The sequence below is a fragment of the Aotus nancymaae genome, unplaced genomic scaffold (genome assembly GCF_030222135.1).
Source record: "Aotus nancymaae isolate 86718 unplaced genomic scaffold, 86718_ANA_hifiasm-v0.15.2.pri h1tg000025l, whole genome shotgun sequence".
Taxonomy (NCBI): Eukaryota; Metazoa; Chordata; class Mammalia; order Primates; family Aotidae; genus Aotus; species Aotus nancymaae.
The window spans coordinates 37,212,470-37,232,206 of NW_026988438.1; the positions used below are offsets into that span (position 1 = coordinate 37,212,470).

Sequence of the window (19,737 nt, forward strand, 5' to 3'; positions counted from 1 at the left end):
TAAAAGCACAGCCCTATTCTTAATGTTTTCTTGATATACTGTGGGCAGGAAAAACAATTCTCTTTCAAAAGATTCAATGTGATTAGTTAGTAGTTGTCGGTGAGAAATGTGCTTCAGTGTATTACTAAATTAGGAAACACTTGAAATTCTTAGACAAGATAAATTCCTTCTATGTCAGTTGAGCCACATAATCTTAACTATTGCCGGCTTGTTAGAGCCTCTATTCTGTTTTATAAGTCTAGGTAGGAGTAGATAAGTTAATTTAATTCCTTTATGTTATTATATTGTTACTGTAAATAACTGTAACTATGGTAAGGATATTAAAAAGAAGAAATGCTCAAATAACTCAAATAACATACTAGGTCCTCCTTCTAACATCACAGAACTGGAATATATACATATATATTTACTCAGTACATTTCTTTCTCAGAGAAACACTAGATTGTTTATGACTGTAAGCAAACAACATTTTTGTCTGTGATTCTGATACATTTCCATTTAAGGCTTATTGTATAAAAGGTCTTTTTATTGTGGCATAATCATTTGGTTCTCTTTCAGAAAAGGTACATTACCTGAGGACAGAGCTGATCTAAGTCTTTAAGTCATTTGGAAGGGGACCAATAACAAATTTTGAGCTTTTCTCTTTCCCCTACACCAAAGAACAGGGTGAGTGGTAGTAACAACATTTGTTGCTGCTTTACTCTGCTTCAGACATTGTGCTAAGTATTTCACGGTGATTTTTGTTTCATTCAATCATTAATTCATGCAACATACATTTTTGGAACACCTAACATTTACCAGTCTGTTCTGTCAGGATGTTCTATAGGAGGTTTTCTGCTAGAATGTTCATCAGGGTGAAAAAGAAGAGCAGTCTAATTTTGGATTCCAGGGCAAGAGTCATATTGCTCAGGATGTAGGAGATGAAGAAGATAGGAATCATGTTTCCTTCCTTTTTATTTCCTGAGTTTCTGCTCCTGGCATGATATACTGTGTTTCTCAAAGGGTATTCATTGTAATTTCCACAATATAATGATAATAGATGTTGTTTTAAAAATTTTCATGGCTAAAATTTTGAGGAAGAAACATGGGAGTTCAACCATTAAACAGGATTCTTGCTACAGAAGTTCTCAGTGCCTTTAATAAGCTTTGGGGTACTCCAAGAGGGAGTCACATTTTGCACTATTTCCTAAACTTCCTTTTTTTTTTTTTTTGAGACGGAGTTTCACTCTTGTTGCCCAGGCTGAAGTGCAATGGTGCGATCTTGGCTCACCACAACCTCCGCCTCCCAGGTTCAAGCAATTCTCCTACCTCAGCCTCCTGAATAGCTGGGATTACAGGCATATGCCACCACGTCTGACCAATTTATTTTGTATTTTTAGTAGAGACAGGGTTTCTCCTTGTTGGTCAGGCTGGTCTCAAACTCCTGATTCAGGTGATCCACCTGCCTCGGCCTCCCAAATTGCTGGGATTACAGGTGTGAGCCACTGCACCCAGCCTCCCAAACTTATCTGACCATAACCTCTTAACCCACCGAGCCCCCCACGGGAGGGGCTTACAGTGTTAGGGTTTCATGATATACACTTTAGGAAAGGGCTGATCCAAGCTATTTTTTGCTCTTAAAAGTTTGTCATTTCTCCTTCCACTTCTAAGCTCTTCCATGCTCTAAAATCTCCAGGTTTTATTCTCCACTACTGCAAACTCATCACCTTCCCGCCAACCATTCACATCTTCAACATATCTAGTTTTCAGACCACACAGACATTTCACATTTGGCATACCTATAATAGATATTTAGCTATGATACAGGATGCAGAGCAACAGAGCAGGGAGGAAAGACTCTCAGGGGCTAGAGCAAATGAGGCTCTCAGGAGGAAACAAAAAATAGCTAGGCCTCCTTTGCGTCACTGGGTAACAACCTGGTAACAATTTTGAACAAGCCCCCTATGTTCAATGAACAGAACATTTTACTTTCAGATCAGAGTCTAAACCCTTCATTTTATGGATGAGAAAACTAGAACATACATCTTACAAGAGCTTTGTGAATTTTCAGCTCAATCCTGACTTCTGGTTCAAGGCTCTTTCCACTCTCCCATTCCTCACACTCTGCAACTTTTATAATCTCTCTGGATCTTCTCATTATCTTATTTCAGCCTCGAAATTCTACTTGCGCAGATCTCTGGTATCTCCTAGGCAAGGAAAAAGAGAGATGAAGATTTCCTCTGCAGGCACACATATGCTGCAGACACTAGGCTATTCATCTGGATAAAAAAGACATTCTCAGTTTCTGCAAACAAGGGGCAAAGTGCACAAGAATAAAAATAAGCTTATATTAAAGCCTAGCTACACCTCTTTGGCTGAGCTGGATGCATCTGAAGAACTGGCTCACCAGGAGAGGTCAACTTGATCTATCCAACTATACTACAGGTATTCTGTGTGGCAATGTGAATGGATAATGGAGGTGGCCAAAATTAGTTTCTACTAGGGTTAGTGATGGCTTGGGGCCACCTGAGGAATGTAGGGCACTTAAGGTTTCCATGCTTCAGGGCCAGCCTTGGGGAAATTGGGAACTGGGAATTGTTTGACCTTTCTTTTAGGTGACCTCATACCCAAACCTTCTTCCAAGTTTCCTTCCTCCCCTTCCATCTCTAGGCCCTGGCTTAGTCACTTTCTCTCCTCTTTGAATCAGGCTTCATTGAATGTGGCCCCACATTTCAGACTGTCCTTGGCCTTCTGCTCAGTTGAGTCTTAACTATCCTTTAGGGTTTCCCTTTCAGTGAGATTTCTGGTGTCTAACTGTTGAGGGTGGCTACTTAGTGTGTAATGTGTTACCCTTCCCAAGTACTTTCCCCATTTCCTCATTCTTGGCTACTCTCTCCACATTTACAGTATCTCAATGTGATAAATAGACCCTGCGATGGAATGTTCATATACTCCAGTCAGCCTGTAACACAGGCAGCAAAGGCACACCCACCTAGCGTTCCCTCTTGGTTAAGATGCACAGGAAGGGCCGGGCACGGTGGCTCACACCTGTAATCCTAGCACTTTGGGAGCCTGAGGTGGGTGGATCACCTGAGGTCAGGAATTCAAGACCAGCCTGGCCATCATGGTGAAACCCCATCTTTAAAAACAACACCAAAAAAAGATGCACAGGAAGGCAATTCAGAGCCTCTTTTTCTAAAACAGAAAGAGCTTCCCATCAGCCACTGTTACTGTCTTTGGACAAAACTCTGCCAGATGGGATTTGAGGTTAAGTAAACCTATCTGTCCCTCAATAAACATCATGTTACCAGAGATTCATCCACATTTTCAGAGAACCTGTTCTTTCTATGAAGTATTTGGAGAATGATCTTTCTGGGAGATTTTTATTTCATAATGTCATAAAAAACTGTTATAGTTCACTTTTCTCTTGTTTATAAGGACTGGTGTTATCTGTAGCAGTATTAATCATTATCCTATTTTATGGTTGATAGGTTAAATTATGTAGTTGTAGAAACTGTCATCAAATATTCTTAAGCTGGAAATCTTGAAAATCCAGCTGGTTTTCATTCTCTACACTCAATCCCATTCCCACCCTCTTCCCTCAGCCCTGCTGGGACGTTCTTTTCCCAGAAGTGCTCTCTGCACAATGTCAGTGATAATATATCCTACAGCAAACCAGCAGGACAGACCGGAAACCACTTAGTCCAGAAGATAACTCTCTCACCACCACTTTCAGGCCAAGCACATGGAAGCATCAAATGTATGTAGACTATGACTCACAGTAGGGAGCTAATAAATGGTTGCCAGTTTTAAATCTCAGTACGGCTGAGGAATGATTTACAATGAAACAGACATGCAGAGTTGCTTTAAAATTTCAGAGCATGAAAATTCTGTGTGAGTCATCAGGGAAATGCAAATTAAAGCCACAATGAGATAGCACTACACACCCACCAGAATAGCTAGAATTTAAAAGACTGATAATACAAATATTGGCAAGAATGTGGAGCAACTGGAACTCTCATATTCCACTGGTGGGTGTGTAAGTGATACAATAACTTTGGAAAGTCATTTGGCAGTACTATATAAAGGAGAGCATATGCCTACCTTCTTTCCAGCAACACCCCTCCTGGATATATACCACAGAAGAGTATGTAGATGTGCACCAAGAGGCATGTACAAGAATACTCCAAACAGCATTCTTTTTAATTGTCCCAACTGAAAGCAACCCAAATATCCATCAATTGTAGGACTGTTAAATAAATCATGGTATATTCATACAGTTGAATACCTTACAGTAATGAAAATAAACAAACTACAATTGCAATAAGAAATATAAATGGACTCCACAAACACAATATTGATAGAAAAAAGCCAGACACTACAATACCACTGATTTGATAATGGAAATGGAAAAAAAAAAAGAAGAAGAAAAAAAAAGCCAGACACACAAGCATATATCCCATATGATTCCACTTATATGACATTTAGCAGGCATAGATAAACTAAAGCATCATGAGTCAAAACAGATGTTGTATTTGAGAATAAGAGACAGGTGATGATTGGGAGTGGATCCAAGGGGGCTTCTGGATTGCATCAATATTCTTTTTCTTGACCTGGTCACAGCGTTTGCCTGTAAAAATTCACTCAGCTAATCATATTTTTCTTGTCTCTACTTTCCTATATGTATATTCTACTTCAATTTTTTTTAATGAAAGTTCCAGTTGCAGAGCTTGTAGGACTGATCCAGGTCAACATAGCCTGCCCTCTTTGATCCTTTGGATTAATCTTATTTCCTTCAATTGCCTTGATTCTTCTCAGTCCTGGTTGTGCCTTCGTGTTCATGGTCTCCAGAGCTTGAGTCCTCCCTGGATACTGATCCAGGCTCAGATATCTTCATTTCCTCCCACTGCCCATCCCATTTTCTTTCTTAAAGCTCCACACTTTCTTAGGGACGTAACCAATTAATCTTAGCTAAGTTGTTGATGACTAATGTGGCTTCTCCTCCTGGTGTAATTCAACTTCAAACGCCCTCAAGAGTGACTTTAAGGGTATTATGGTCCAACCCACAGGAGTAGAGGTTTTTTGGATGCTGTCCTTTCAATGACACAGGGTAGCTGGCCCTGGACATGTCTATGCTGAGGACTTGCTTCAGGTAAGCAGAGAAGATGAGAGAATGTGTGTTTTGCCTCTGCCAGCAAAACAGCAGTTTTGATGATGGGCTGGGTCACTTCCACATGGTGGTAGAGAAAATGGAAGCCACACTTGTTTTTATTGAATGTTGGTGATGTACTCTCTTGCTGATTTTTTTTTTTTTTTGGCCTAAGTATCAGGGTGTGGTCCTGATGACTAAGTAGATGAGAACAAAATTGAAAAAATGGAAGTATTATTCATATATTGGACTCCCTTAGCACAGAGTTACAAACCAGTGAGAGCCAGCTGGCAAAACGCTTTGGGGGTATGCCTCATTCTGGCATATCATCCCTCTCCTTGCAGCTGGGCCCTGAGTTCCCAAACTCACCCTCCCTTCATCCAGTGCTTGTACTTGTTGAATTGCTTTGTAGGAACCAGTTAGCAAAGAATCCAAGGAAATGTGTGTCTTGATTGCTGCCTCTGCTCTCTGGGTGAGGGGGTTAACACATGGGAAATGATTTTGGAAAGATAAAAGGTGATGCACAATGAAGTGTTAAACTAAATACAATTGAAATTCATTGCATCTAATGAAGGCAGCCAGTGGTCAGAAAGGGGAGAAGTCACATTTTCCATATGCTTGGGGACAGGTGTGCAAACCTGAGAAAGATTCAAACCCAACCAATGTGAGATGGAGGAGGAAAATGGCCATCTTTACATGTACTCTTTTAACCTGTGTTTTTGAAGCTCCTCCATGGGCCAACCACTATACTATTGCAGGGAGTCCAAAGAGGACAAAACAAGTTCACCTTCTTCTTGGGAAGTCAGTTGATCACATTTACCCTCATATTTTCCCTGTCGTATTTTCTGTTCTCTGGGCCACCATTTGTCAGAGAAAATCTGTATACAAGTTCCTGCTTCTACACTAAATACTCATTAGCAAGGTCTTTTGCTTGTCAGCAATAACCAGAGCTTCTCTGTGGAATTTATGAGAACATTTTAAAGAATTTTGAATAATGCATTAGCTAAAAGTGAAAGGAAGAATGTTTAACTGAGGTTCACTTAGGCAGAATTAACAATAAGCAAGGTACAGTCTGCTGTCTCTTCATCTTAAGAAATAATGTGCAATTCTGCTTTTTTTTTTTTTTTTAAATAAAACCAACACTTGTTTACTGTGGAACATTTGGTAATTTTAAAACATGTAAAAAGAAGAAGATAAAATTCATCCATGATTCCTCCATGCTTAAATACTGCTGATATATCCTCCTGCCGTGAACATTTGCCAGATAGTGACCATGTCATATACTATGCAGTTTGTAACCATCTGTTTCATCTAACGTGATAAAAGAAATGTCTTTTTCCCATGCCATCAAATATTTTTCAAAAACACGATTTATAAAAGCTACATAATAATTCTATCCCAACACTAATTCTTCTAGAAGACATTGGTTAATAAAATGCCTTAGGAGAAACATGTGGATATTTGTCATTTCCAATCACGTGAGGGTAGCAGTTAGTCGTTATGTTTTCCACCCCTATCTATATGACTTGTTCATAATATGAACCAGGTTGGTGCAGCTATTAAAAGACAAGAGAAAAAAGACTTCATTCCCCCTTAAATATAACATTATAAAGTTTTAATTTATGTCTTCTTTTTTAAGATGTGAAGGATGTTTTCTTCTTTTGAGAGATGTTATTCCTAGAAAAATCTGTAAACAATCCTGAAGGATAAATTTCTCTTCACAAAATGCAGTTGATCCAGCTTCTCTCACTGAATGCATGATTCTGGAAATCTTTGTATTAGTTTATACAGGGGTGAAAGATATAACGATTCACTTAGAATAGGTGATGGAGACGGGAATTTTGGGAACTCTGGGAACAGCTGCACTTGGACCTCACAGATGTTGAATGCAAACATTGGAAACTGGAGCGATTCGGTGCAGCTGCAGGAAATGGATTATCTCATTGTCCTTTCAACAACAGGACTTCATTGACCCCATTTTTGTTACCGTGACTCATTCCACTGTGTCTACTTCTGCTGCTCCTTTGTTACCAATTACTTCATCATCTACTTTATATGTCTTGTTGCTACCTAATGGCTTCAGTTTACTGAAAACTTGCCCTTTTTATGGCTTCTCAGGGCTTCTTTCTACTGACTGATTTTTTAGCTTTTGCTTCCACCACATGATTTTCTCTTCCCATGTCCAGTTCAAATTCTTGAAAGAGAATGGGTGTTCATGTCGGGTCATCTCTGAAGATTGGCTGCCCTTGGGTTATACAGTTCGCGAAGGGGGTTATATGGTATAGATCATGGCTCAGGCTGCTACCTCAGCAGGGACATTGGCTGGGGTAGTTCCCTTAAAAAGGGAATCTGATATAGCAAGCCCTTGAACGGCCTCTCAGGCATAGTTTTTTTGTTTTGATTTCATTTCTTTGGTGATTTTTCCTTAAAGTATGTTTAATATACCACAAAAGCAACATTTTGACATAATTTTCCTTTTTTTTTTTTTTTTTGAGGCAGAATCTTACTTTGTTGCCCAGGCTGGAGTGCAGTGGCGCGATCTTGGCTCACTGCAACCTCTGCTTCCCGGGTTCAAGCGATTCTCCTGCCTCAGCCTCCCAAGTAGCTGAGACTACAGGTGTGTACCACCATACCTGGCTAATTTTTTGTATGTTTAGTAGAGATGGGGTTTCACCATGTCAGCCAGGATGGTCTCGATCTGCTGACCTTGTGATCTGCTGACCTCAGCCTCCCAAGGCGCTGGCATTACAGATGTGAACCACCGTACCGGCCAATTTTTATATTGACTTTAATAGAAATATATAATACTTGAACTAGGCCGGGTGCGGTGGCTTATGCCTATAATCCCAGCACTTTGGGAGGCCAAAATGTTGAGGCCAAGAGTTCTAGACAAGCTTGGCCAACATGGTGAAACCCTATTTCTACCAAAAAATACCAAAATTAGTCGGGGGTGGTGGCGCACACCAGTAGCCCCAGCAAGTCAGGAGGCTGAGGCATGAGAATCACTTGAACCCAGGAGGTGGAGCCTGCAATGAGCTGAGATGGTGCCACTGCACTCCAGCCTAGGTGACAGAATGAGACTCTGTCTCAAAAAAAAAAAAAAGAAAAAAAGGGAAAAATATCTGAACTGAATTTTTCTTACAGTTTTATTTAATGTCATAGGGACAATGTTTATGTTTATAATGTTCAACTGGCACTTTTATACAGTTATTTGCAAGAAGGTAAATGCATTTTAATAGTTTAGGATTATGCATGTGGATATCAGAGACTAGCAAAGATGAGTAGGAAAGATCTGGAATATGTTGACTTTTATAAAGTAGGTTAAAAGCATTTTCCTTTTGGAACAGAATGTTCTCTTAGGCATTTTTTTGGTGCTTTGCTATTAAAATATAAATGGTTATGTGTAAAACTTAACTGCAGACCGTTATTGTTAGAAATTATTTTTATATGCACAAATTGTGATGGAAAAGAGAGTAGACTGCAAACATAAATTTGTGCTTTGGTTTTACTTTGACTTAGAGGGAAGACAACTTAAATTGCCTTCTATACCATCTTACCGCTGCAAAATGGGAAGTGAAGTCAGGCAGTAAACTGCTTCCTGTCTTCTTGGAGGAAGGAAACAAATTATATATAAATATACCTAGTCAAATGTCAGTTTCTCTCCACTCAACCTATCCTATGCACAGCCCTGATTTAGCATTAGTAAAATGTTGTATCATTCCCCTGTTCTCAACCTTGAGTGCATATTAGAACCACTTGGAAAGTTTTTTAAAAACCCGATATCCAGCCTCACCCCCCAATTTTTTAATTTACTTAGTGTGGGGTGTGGTTTGAGTACTAATAATTTTGAAAGGCATCCTAAGTGAGTCTAATGAGCAGACAGGAAGCCACAAGGCAAAAGGAGAAAATCTGAACAATTGAGCTTGGCTTCAAGGTTCTCTGTTATCTATCTGCAACCTAGCTTGCCAGGCTTGGCTGACCCAAATTGCCTCCCATGCCCTCTCAACATTTCTTGTGCTTCCCGTCTTGTGTTATTTCTCCAGGCATTCTACGAGTTACTTCCTTGCACATTTTATCTGATTCAAATTCCTCCCCATTTTTGTAGACCCAACCCACTTTACCTCCTTCTTGAAGCTTTCCCTGACTCCCCTTGACTGCAATGCCTGCATCCTCCTCTGAAAACACAGGGTGGTTATTGCCTAGAAACTCATTTGAACAATGAATCAATTATGTACTGCCTTACATAATCTCTCCTGCATTAAGTAATTACTTTAATCTTTGCTTAACTTTTCATCTGTTTGTTATCCAGCTACCTATACCGTAAGCAATCTTCTAGCCCTCATCTATATCCTTGACAAGCCATGTGCCTTGTACAGTACAGGAAGTCAATAATATCTACCCCTTCCTTCCATCCTGACTTCCACAGCTTGGATTCAAGATTCTTTCCTGGAATCTTTTCCTGGTCTTGACTGGCCTTCCTGCCATCAAACACTTAGGCTTTTCAAATCAGGCCAACACTTCACTGGCGCACATGGCCAATGGCCAGTAAAACTGATGGGGGGTGTGTGTGTGCGCGTGCGTGTGCACGTGCACGCATAGTGCACATGTGCACTCTCTTGCCCACTCTTATTTCTATCTTATGATCTAGCTGATTGGCTTTCTTTTCTTCCTTGGTCCCTCACTCTCCTACTCAATGGGACTTGACAGCAGAATTTAACTTTTTGACTGCTCGTTTTCTCTAAGATGAATAACATGCTGCCTGGATCTTCCTGTTCCAATTCCTTTGAGTAAACACTTGTCCCAAACAGGCTCTGGCCAAAGGGACCTAAATTATTTCAATCCTCCCCCAGTACCCTGGTCTCATCTGTCAAGAGTTTCCTCAAAGAGAACATATACTCCACCCTGTTTCTTTCTTTCTTTCTTTCTTTCTTTTTGGATTCCACCATTTAAAAGAAACTTGACTGCATTGTCCACATGATTAAAAGCTGCTGTTGGTTCCCTGTTGCCTTTAGAAAAAAATCTAAACCTGAGCTATCCAATATGGGGGCTGCTAAAATTAAAATTAAAAATTAATGCTTGTAATCCCAGCACTTTGGGAGGCTGAGGTGGGTGGATCACCGGAGGCTGAGGCAGGAGAATTGCTTGAACCTGGGAGGTAGTGGTTGCAGTGAGCTGAGATCCCACCACTGCACTCCATCCTGGGTGACAGAGGGAGCCTCTGCCTCAAAAAAAGAAAAAAAATTTTTTAAATTAAAAATTGAGTTATAGTCAGGTATGTTAGTTCATGCCTATAATCCCAGCACTTTGGGAGGCTGAGGTGGGAGGATCGCTTGAGTACTATACCCCAGTCTGGGTAACAGAGTGAGATCTTGTCTCAAAAATAGAGTTCCTCACTCACACCATATTTCAAGTACTTGATTGCCACATGTGGCTAATAGCTACTATTTTGAACAACACAAATATAGAACATTTGCATCACTGCAGAAAGCTCTGCTGGACGGTGCTGGTCTGAATATCTTAGTGTAGCTTGTGAGGTCTTTTACAGCTTCACCTCGATCTTTTGCTCTAGCCTAATTTTTGGCTGTTCCTCATCTTTTAACCCCATCTTATTTCTCAATGTTCCAAAACAGCTCTGTGCCCTTTCACAGTTCTATGCCTTTGAACACGGTGTTCTTTCTGAAATGCCCTTTTACTTTCTTCTCTGGCAAACTCCTATTTACCTTTTAAGATCCAACTCAAACATCACCTTCCTTGTGAAGTTCGCTGACTTTCCTAAACAGTCATTTCTTGTCCTCTGTTTCCATTGCTCATTGAACCAATCTCTATTGTCCTTATCACTGTAGTTTGTTATTGTTTACTTATAAATCTAATCCTCTCTTTGGAGGGGGGATTCTGTCTATTTTAGCAATCTGCCCTAATAATTACCTGAAATTGTTTGCTTGATACCCTTTTGATATCAAGTAGTATATCTTTTTATTTGTGTGCTTGTTATTGATGAATTCAGCATGTTTGAAAAGTTCACTTAGTGTTTCTGGAGAAATTCTGCCTATTTCTAGTGTAAAGCTAGAATGACTTCCTGTCTTCCAGGGTGGAGGTCGGTTTTTCTTCTAATTAATCCTGACCAGACTTGAGAAGGATGTGGTAGGAGGAGTTTACAAGGTCAAAAACAGCAGGACTGCCTGCAGGAGCAGGTTCAGGTGTTCTCAGGTTCCAGTTCCTATACAAAATATTTACTATATTGTTCAGAGAAAAAGTAGACAGGAATGATGGAAAAAATAAAAACAACCCCTATGGAAAGAAAACTGGAGAATCGTATTTGACTATTTCCAGGCTAAGCCCAAAAGCAATGATGTAGTGAGGAGGAAGTTTTTATTTCCATTTTGCAAAAAAGTAAATTTTTTTCCTCCTGGGATTTGGTAAGAGTTTGATAAATTCTTGTGAACTTAATTACTGGGAAGTAAAACTACTGACTAGTAAATTATCAATTTGTTTCTCCTTTCTCACAAAAAACAAATTGATACACTTCACATCACCCGGTAAGGCTTATTTTTTCTGAGAAGGCCATAAGCCCTAACAGCTCAAAATCTAAGAGATCTTCACTGATTGCCATCGCCTAGCGGCCACTGCAAATCTTACAGTCAATCATCTTCCCTCCGGCGCTCCGATCACGCCCATTCCTCAGACCACGCCCACCTAAGGCGCCTCATGGCTCCGCCCCAGGCGCAGCAGAAGACTCTCATTGGTGGAGAAGTTGTTCTGATCCCGCCCTGGAGGACGGCGATAGGCTGAACCGGCGTGGGGCGGTGGTGGTTGGCTGCCTGAGGACGGGTCCCTGGTGGTGCCTGTCAGAGAGGCTGGCGGCAGTGGCGGCTCTCCCGGCAGGGTTGTCAGTCAGTGAAAGGAGGGGAAGATGGCTCTCCCGGACCCGTTCTGCTAAGAAGAAGGGGAGCAGGTGGTGCTGCTACTCGGGAGGAAGCAGAGTAGCCGCCGTCGCTGTCGCTGGGAGCCTCACGAGTCGAGGTCCTGCGGGTGGAGGTCCAGCAGCCGCTCTGGTGAGTCCATCCGAGAGACCCACGCCGGGCCCCCAGGGCGGCCGGGAACCGATAACTTTTTTGTCAGGGAGGAGCCGGGGCGAGGCGGCGGCGAGGAGAGGACCGGGACTTTGTCCCCGGAGCGGCGACTCTACTGGGGGTAACGGCTCCCGCGCGAGGCGCCGCGGGTGGGCGCGAGGCGGCGCTGGGCGCGGGGGGCGTCGTGCGGGAGGGTGGGCTGCGGCCGGCAGCTGCTCGCCCCGAAGTTGGGCTTAGCCTGCCGACTGCCCGGAGGGCGGCAGCTTTGTGCGCGCGCCTCGGGTCTCTCTCCCGGCGAGGAGCGGTCCAGCCTCCTGGCGTGACCTGGGTGCCGCCGCCTCGGCCCCACTGGCCGTACTTCTGCGGGGTGGGCCTGGGGCGGGAGCCTCCCGTCTCCTCCCCGCCGCGGCGGATGCTCCGGCCTCTGCCTCGCGCTCTCTGCTCCGGCGAGGCCGCCGTTGTCCGTCGGGTCTTGTGGCCACAATGGTCACTGTCGACCCCCCGCCCCTGCCACTTGGAGAGCAGTGTTGGCCTGAGTCTTTGGCCCCCCGCAGGGCGGAGAGGTTCAGAAAGCAGCTGCGTTTCCTTCCTTGGTTACTATGCTGAAGATCTCTTCTTGAGCCCTCGCCCCTTCTTTATATGAGTATTCCTCTCCCGAGGCTCATTTTAACAAACTAGGGAATCCTCCGGGGTTTGGCTGAAAATTGTTGCATTAAAACACGCTAAGTTTGTACGCTTCAGCGAAATTGGGTGTCCGCCTGTCAGTTTGCACATGTGTGCTTTGTGCCTTCAGAGTTTAGACATTCCTGAAAGATTTTAATTTTGCCCAAGTGGTTTAGTACTACCCAGAATCTGCTCGCTGAGAAATACACTATCACAAGCCTGGCAGCCGCGGCGCTCTTCAAGTAGGGGGAGTTTGTTCCACTGTCACCTACTCCTTACCTTAGAGACTACACTACCGGCAGTAGAGCCAAGCTGCCCTTTTGCAAATTATTTATCCTTGGGTCACACAGTTTTTGGAGCAGATGGGCCACCTCTTTGGTTCATGTAACACTTTATAGCTTGAGGTTTTCAGCTTTTAAATCTTACTGGCATAAAGTCAGAAAGATTGGTGTAACCTTGAGCCAACGTAATAGTACTGGGAGGCTCGTTTTCCGTGAGAACATTCTACTGCTAACATCCACAGGCACCCCACCTCCCCCGATATTTCTAATTTTTTTTCTTTAGGTGAATACATATTATGGTTTACAGGATGAATAGTAGTCTAAGTCACCACATTTCTGAAGTGCAGGCAAAGGCAAAGAAGGAAAAACATTTAAGATCTGCTTGGCCAATAGTAGCTTTAAAGTCAGCTATTCAAATAATCAGTTCAGTCCAAGTGTCAAGGGGAAAAGCATCACGTATTTAGGGAACAAATTCTGGATTTGGCTCCTTTATACTTATTCGATTTATTGAAATTACCATAGAGTGATTAGAAGGATTAGAAACCTTCTTAGTCATCGGCATTAGCACTACCTGGATACAGATACCCGATGAGGCATTAGCTGGGTCAGCGTTTAGCCTTGCTCTGCTTCCTTTCTTTGTTGTATTTCTGTTTTACGAAATTTGCTCTGAGTTGTATTTTTTAGACTGCTGTCTTTTGCACAATGAGTTTAAATGTATCTACTGTTTTGTTCAGCATCCTGTTGCCTCATATTTATTTTATAATGGATCTTAAGAATTTTTTTAAAAACTTTAGTATTCAAGATCTATTTTGGGATATCGAGTTTATATTTTATAAATAATTGAAATTATGTCAAACATAAATTTCTTTTTCCACTCCTCCAGGCTGAGTAGGTACTAGGGATACAGAAATAAATGTCATAGCTCTTGTCTTCAAAGAATTTACAGTCTAATGAACAAAATGTTAGTAACATTACAGTAAAGTAACAATTATAATACTTTGCAGTCAGTGGGAATAGAGATATGCCTAGTGCAGTAGGAGAGTTTAAAGTAGGAGATGGTTAACTTGCCTTGAGTGTAGGTGGAGTTCGGAGCACACAGCCAAGTTGAGAAGGATGATATAATTTTGCCAACTGCAGGAGGTAGGTGACTTCTCAAGAGGAGGATATAATAAATGAGGAGGCAAGGAGGCCTGAGAAACTGTGGCAATTTAAGTAAGTCATTGACAATGACAAGTCAGTGTCAATAGACATTGACAGTTGACAAAGTCAATGACATTGACATTGATATGGCTTGAATGCAGGGGTTAGTAGGGAAATGCTGCCAGATGAAGACAGTGAGGTGGTAGAGGGCCAGATCAGGAGATGATATCTTTAGCTAAAGGGATTGGATTGAAGGTGATAGATGAGAAGCCATTTATTGGATTTGTATTTTAGGCCTTTACTGTGGCAGAGTGAGGGAGAAACTGACAAGTATTAATCACCTATGAGAAGAAAGTAGAACCCAGGACTCTGAGGGTTTCACTTGGGGTTCTGTTGATTGGAAATGAGGAACACGTAAATGGAAGGAAGATGATAAATTCTGTTTTGGCTATTTTGAATTTGAGGAAGCAGTGGAACTTCAGGTGAAGATGTAGATAGATGTTTGTATCTATAGATGTGAAAGGCAGGATTAGAGAGACGATTGGGGGTTGAACTGAACCATATTGATTTGGCTATGTTGAAATGACTCAGGGAAAGCCTTTAGCATGATGAGAGTGGCAGCCAGAGAACAGAATAAATAGCAGAAGTAGGGAGAATAATAGTCTGAAAGAGGTAGAGGAATAGTAGCTAGAAAGGTAGGTTAACCATCAGGAAAGATGCCAAGGAGAGATTTTCAAATGGAGGAGGAACAGGTTAACACCTTTGAATGCTGTAAGGAGGTATCAAGTTAGGAGAGGGCCCCAGTGACCACTTTGTCAGGAGTCCATAGGTAACTTTAACAAGAACAGTTTAAACTGAGTAGAACCAGTCTTCAGAACATTGAGAAAGAATGAGTGTGATAAAGTAGACATGCTTGAGTGAGGCTTTTCAAGAAAACTGAAATAAAGAAGAGAGAAAATGATAGCTATAGCTATCATTGAGCAGTGGTTCTCAATATTGGCTATACATTTACAATAATGTAATAATAGTTTACAATAATCTTAGGAGCTTTAAATAATTTTGTTTTCCAGAGGGAACCCTATATCAATTTGGTGGGGGTGGGGGTTGAACCCAGATATCAATATTTATCTCAACAGCTTTTCTATTGAAATGTAATTGACATATAATACACTACATGTAAAATGTACAATTTGTTATATGTTTATACCTATAAAATCATCACCATAATCAAAATAATATTCATCACCTCCAAAAGTTTCCTGTGTTCCTTTATAATCTTTTCCTCTTGTCCCTGGGAAACTACTGTCTACCTTCTGTAACTATTGATTACTTGCATTGCTACTTTTTTTATAGTTCCTGAAGTAATTCCAGTGTGCAGGCATGGTTGAAAACCACTGCAGAGGTATATAGTTTGAAGGAATGTTCTGTTTGTTTGTTTATGTGCATAAGGAAAGTGAGAGTAGAGACAAGTAGGAAGAGATTCTTAAGGAATTCTGAAAAGATTAGATAATTTTTGGAACTAAGACCCTGAGGAGATAGAAGTGGATGGAATTCAGAGCTTTGACTAGTAAGAAAGGAAGACATTTCTAGAAGCAACATCTCTAAGAATATAATGTTAAAGACTGTATTATTTCTTTGTTATCATCATCAAAGTTGGCATATAGTATCCAAATTGGTTCCCTGAAGTACTTGAAGTAGAGAGCATTTTAATATTGTGAAATTAAATGGCCCTCAGGAAAATTCCTTAAATGGAGCCTGAGATCTCTGGCATCATCATGTAACACTTTGTTGTTTTTTGGAGGGGAGCAGATGGAATTAGCAGTTTGACTATTGCTTATTGTTGAGAACCAAGTCCTGCCAGAGTCTTTTTTGGCCTTCTCAGAGTTAGGCCGCATATCTGCACTAAGGAAAAAGAACATTTAGCACTTGAAAATCTCCTGTTTAAAGTATCTTTGCTCAGAAGAAGTCTTATTTGCTTGCCCTTTGGATATATTCCTTATAAATACATTAAAGATAAAATCATTCCTCTGTCTCCTAAATGAGACAGAAAAGACAAGGAATTCTCAAAGGCTCACATTTTTTATCTTGAGAAACGTAATATCACCACCTATTTTTCTTTTTTTAATTTCTGGCTCAGGATTTGGATATAGGTAAATTCTGAGTCCTGCCGGTTCTGAAGTCTAGGACTCGTTCCTCAGCCTTGTCCCTTAGCTTCCCTAGGAGGCTGAAAACAGAATAGTTTATCCAAATATTATTTGGCGTTGTAACTTGATCATAAATAAAGACAAAGTGAAAAGTTTTGTCTGATTGTCTTCTATAGTTCTGAAAATTTCTTTCATTGTGATTGAAGAATTAAAGTATGATTCTTTTCTAGAGAGGGAAAACATCCCTGATTTTGGTGCAGTCCAAGAGTGGAAATATCAATGTTAGCATGATTTTGGATATTATTGTTATTATAGTCACAGCCATATTGTAAACATTCTTTATTTTCTTAATTACTAATATAATACATAATCATTGTAGGAAATTTGAAAAATTCAGGAAAGCATAAATGGTAAATAACACTTATAATGCCTCCACCCAGAGATACTTTTTTCTTTTGTGAATTATCTTTTAGTGTCCTTTGTCTATTTTAATATTGGAGATTTTTAAAAACTGAGTTATAGGAGCCCTTTGTATATACAAACTGTTAGGCCTTTGTCAAATTACATTGCAAATCATTTCTCTAGTTTGTCATTTTTTATCTTAATTTTGTTTTTGATATGAATTTTCTTTTTAAACAGATTACTAACATTTCAATATGTTTAAACATATCAAATTTTTCTTTTATGATACCTCCCTACTTAGAAGGGCCTTGCATTCCCAAATTATATGAATATTCATCTGTATTTCCTTATATTAATTCCACAGTTTAAAAAAATTATATCTTTCGTCTGTTTGTAATGTATTTTAACATAGGGTGATGGTTCAATTATTTTAATGCTATTTATTGAACAGTTATCTTTTTCAGAGGTTTTAAATACCAAATCATGTGTGTGTATATCTATAGATATGGATATATGACTTTTTCTAGGTTGTTCTTTTCAGTTTCATTGGGCTTTTTTTTTTTTTTTGCTCTAGTTATTCCAAACTGTCCTAATTATTGTGAGTTTTTTTTTTTTTTTTTTTTGAGACGGAGTTTCGCTCTCGTTACCCAGGCTGGAGTGCAATGGCGCGATCTCGGCTCACTGCAACCTCCGCCTCCTGGGTTCAGGCAATTCTCCTGCCTCAGCCTCCTGAGTAGCTGGGATTACAGGCATGCGCCACCATGCCCAGCTAATTTTTTGTATTTTTAGTAGAGACGAGGTTTCACCGTGTTGACCAGGATGGTCTCGATCTCTTGACCTCATGATCCACCCGCCTCGGCCTCCCAAAGTGCTGGGATTACAGGCTTGAGCCACCGCGCCCGGCCATTTGTGAGTTTTTAATGTACTTCACTAAATAGGTGTGTGACTCCCTATCATTGTCTTTGTCAAAACATTTTCACCATTTCTCTTATATTTCTTTATTCATGTTATGTTAAATGCAGTTAAGATCCTGAAAGAACCTCATTGGAATATCTGACTTAATTTTCTCAAGAGAGTTGTAATATCTCTATTACTACAATGTTATCTTCTTTTATTGAAGTCACCTTTTATGACTCAAAGATGTAGTGTTGAGTTTTCTTCACGTATTTTAAAGTTTGTAGTTTTCTTCATGTGAGTTCTGCCCATTATTAAGTGTTATTTTTGATATTTTAAAACTTATTGATCCTATTGGGAACATAACTTTTTTCATTGTTTTATAAAGAAGATTAGATGTACCTGATGGAACATAGAAAGATTGCTGATTCTCATATGCTGTTTTCTAACTGGTCATCTTATGAAACTCTTAATTCTGATAGTTTTTATTGGGTTTTGTAGTAACTCAATTATATAGCATGTGTAAATGATGATGATTTTGTCTTCTTGCCAAAATTTAATCCTTGTTTCTTTTTCTTAGGACATTGATCAGAACTTCTAGAATAATGTTGAGTTATATTATAGTGGTGAACATTGAGCATCCTTGGATTATTTCTCATTTAAATGGAAATGGCTTTAGGGTTTCATAGTTGTGTTTTCAAAATTTTTGTTTATGGTATGTTAAGGAAATAGCCTTCTATGGCTTTTCAGTGGGAACTGAGATAGATATTCAGTTTGATCACAAGTACTTTTAATATACCTTGAGATGATCATATAGTTTTCCTTCTTTTACCTATTGGTTGAAGAATTGTGTTAGAAGATTTCCAAGTAGATTTCATAAAACAACTGTCTTAGGGATAAAGGCAACTTGATAATAGTATATCTCTTTAAAGTAGTGTGATATTTGATTTGCTATATGAAATTGATCTTTAGTTATCCTTTTGTATTACCTTTTTAAGGTTTTGATTTCTGAATATGTTTGCTTTGTGAAAAGAGAGACTGAGAGACAAATTTTCCATCTTTGTGTATGCTCTGGCAATTAATCTCTTCCTTGGAAAATTTGAAATAGTTTGGCTCTAAAAATGTCTGGTCCTTTTGTGCTGAATACAGTTTATAAAGATCTTAATATGTGCTTAAGTACTACTAAGTATTTTGCATAATTAATTTCATTTAATCCCTGTATAGCTTTATAAGGTAAGGATTATTATTTCTATTCTACAGGTAAACTGAGACTGAGAGGTTAAGACAGTTGTTCACCGTCTATAGTGTATACAGGGTTTAAACTCAATTCCTATCTGATGTAATAGCCCATGTTTTCTAATCAGTACCCTAATGTTTTTCCTAATTAGGACTCTTTCTTCACCCCATATTACTGAGAAGTAAATTTAATCATTTTATTTGAGCATCTCTTTTAAGTATTCTTCCTCTCTGCACACTTAGTTTTAATTTTTGGTAACCCTATTATAATTATCACTGGTCTGTTCTGTGTTGATGCATCATATCTTTTGCTGTTTTAATAAATACTGTGATCTTCGAGTGAGGTGGAATAGCGTCGGGTAACTTAAAATTGTTGTTCTTATAAGGCACTTAATATAATTCACATTTTAATTTGTTGATGTTCAAGATCAATTTGCATTCCTGAATCCTGTTTGTACCTTGTAAAGAATGTTATGTGAAGCGTACCACATATAAGAGATCAAAGAATTTTGGAAGTACAGTACTTTTCCATTTTAGTTTCAATTACTTTTGTTGTGAGGCTTGTATCAGGGTAGCTTTTTAGTAGTAATGTTAAATAATATTTGTTTGGTGTGTGTTTTTTTGAACAGAGAGTCTTTTTTTCCTTCTTTTTACTTCCTCTAACATGGATCATAGGAAACAATTTTTTTTTCTTTTTTAATTTTTTTCTTACAATCTTTTGATTAGTTGACAAATGTTAGTTTCTTTCTCACATAAATACATAGAATTTATTCAGTCAT

At 39.7% G+C, this 19,737-nt stretch overlaps 1 protein-coding gene across 2 annotated transcripts in view; it reads left to right on the forward strand.

The window, feature by feature from the left end:
• Positions 1-12,007: 12,007 nt before the first annotated feature.
• Positions 12,008-19,737, forward strand: part of HYCC1 (hyccin PI4KA lipid kinase complex subunit 1) — a 69,565-nt gene continuing 61,835 nt past the window's right edge. The window contains exon 1 of one of the 2 annotated variants that reach the window (XM_064380547.1): positions 12,008-12,180. The gene's annotated coding sequence lies outside the window, so the exon portion shown is untranslated. The remainder of the gene's footprint in view (positions 12,181-19,737) is intronic. The other variant, XM_064380546.1, reaches the window with a different exon arrangement.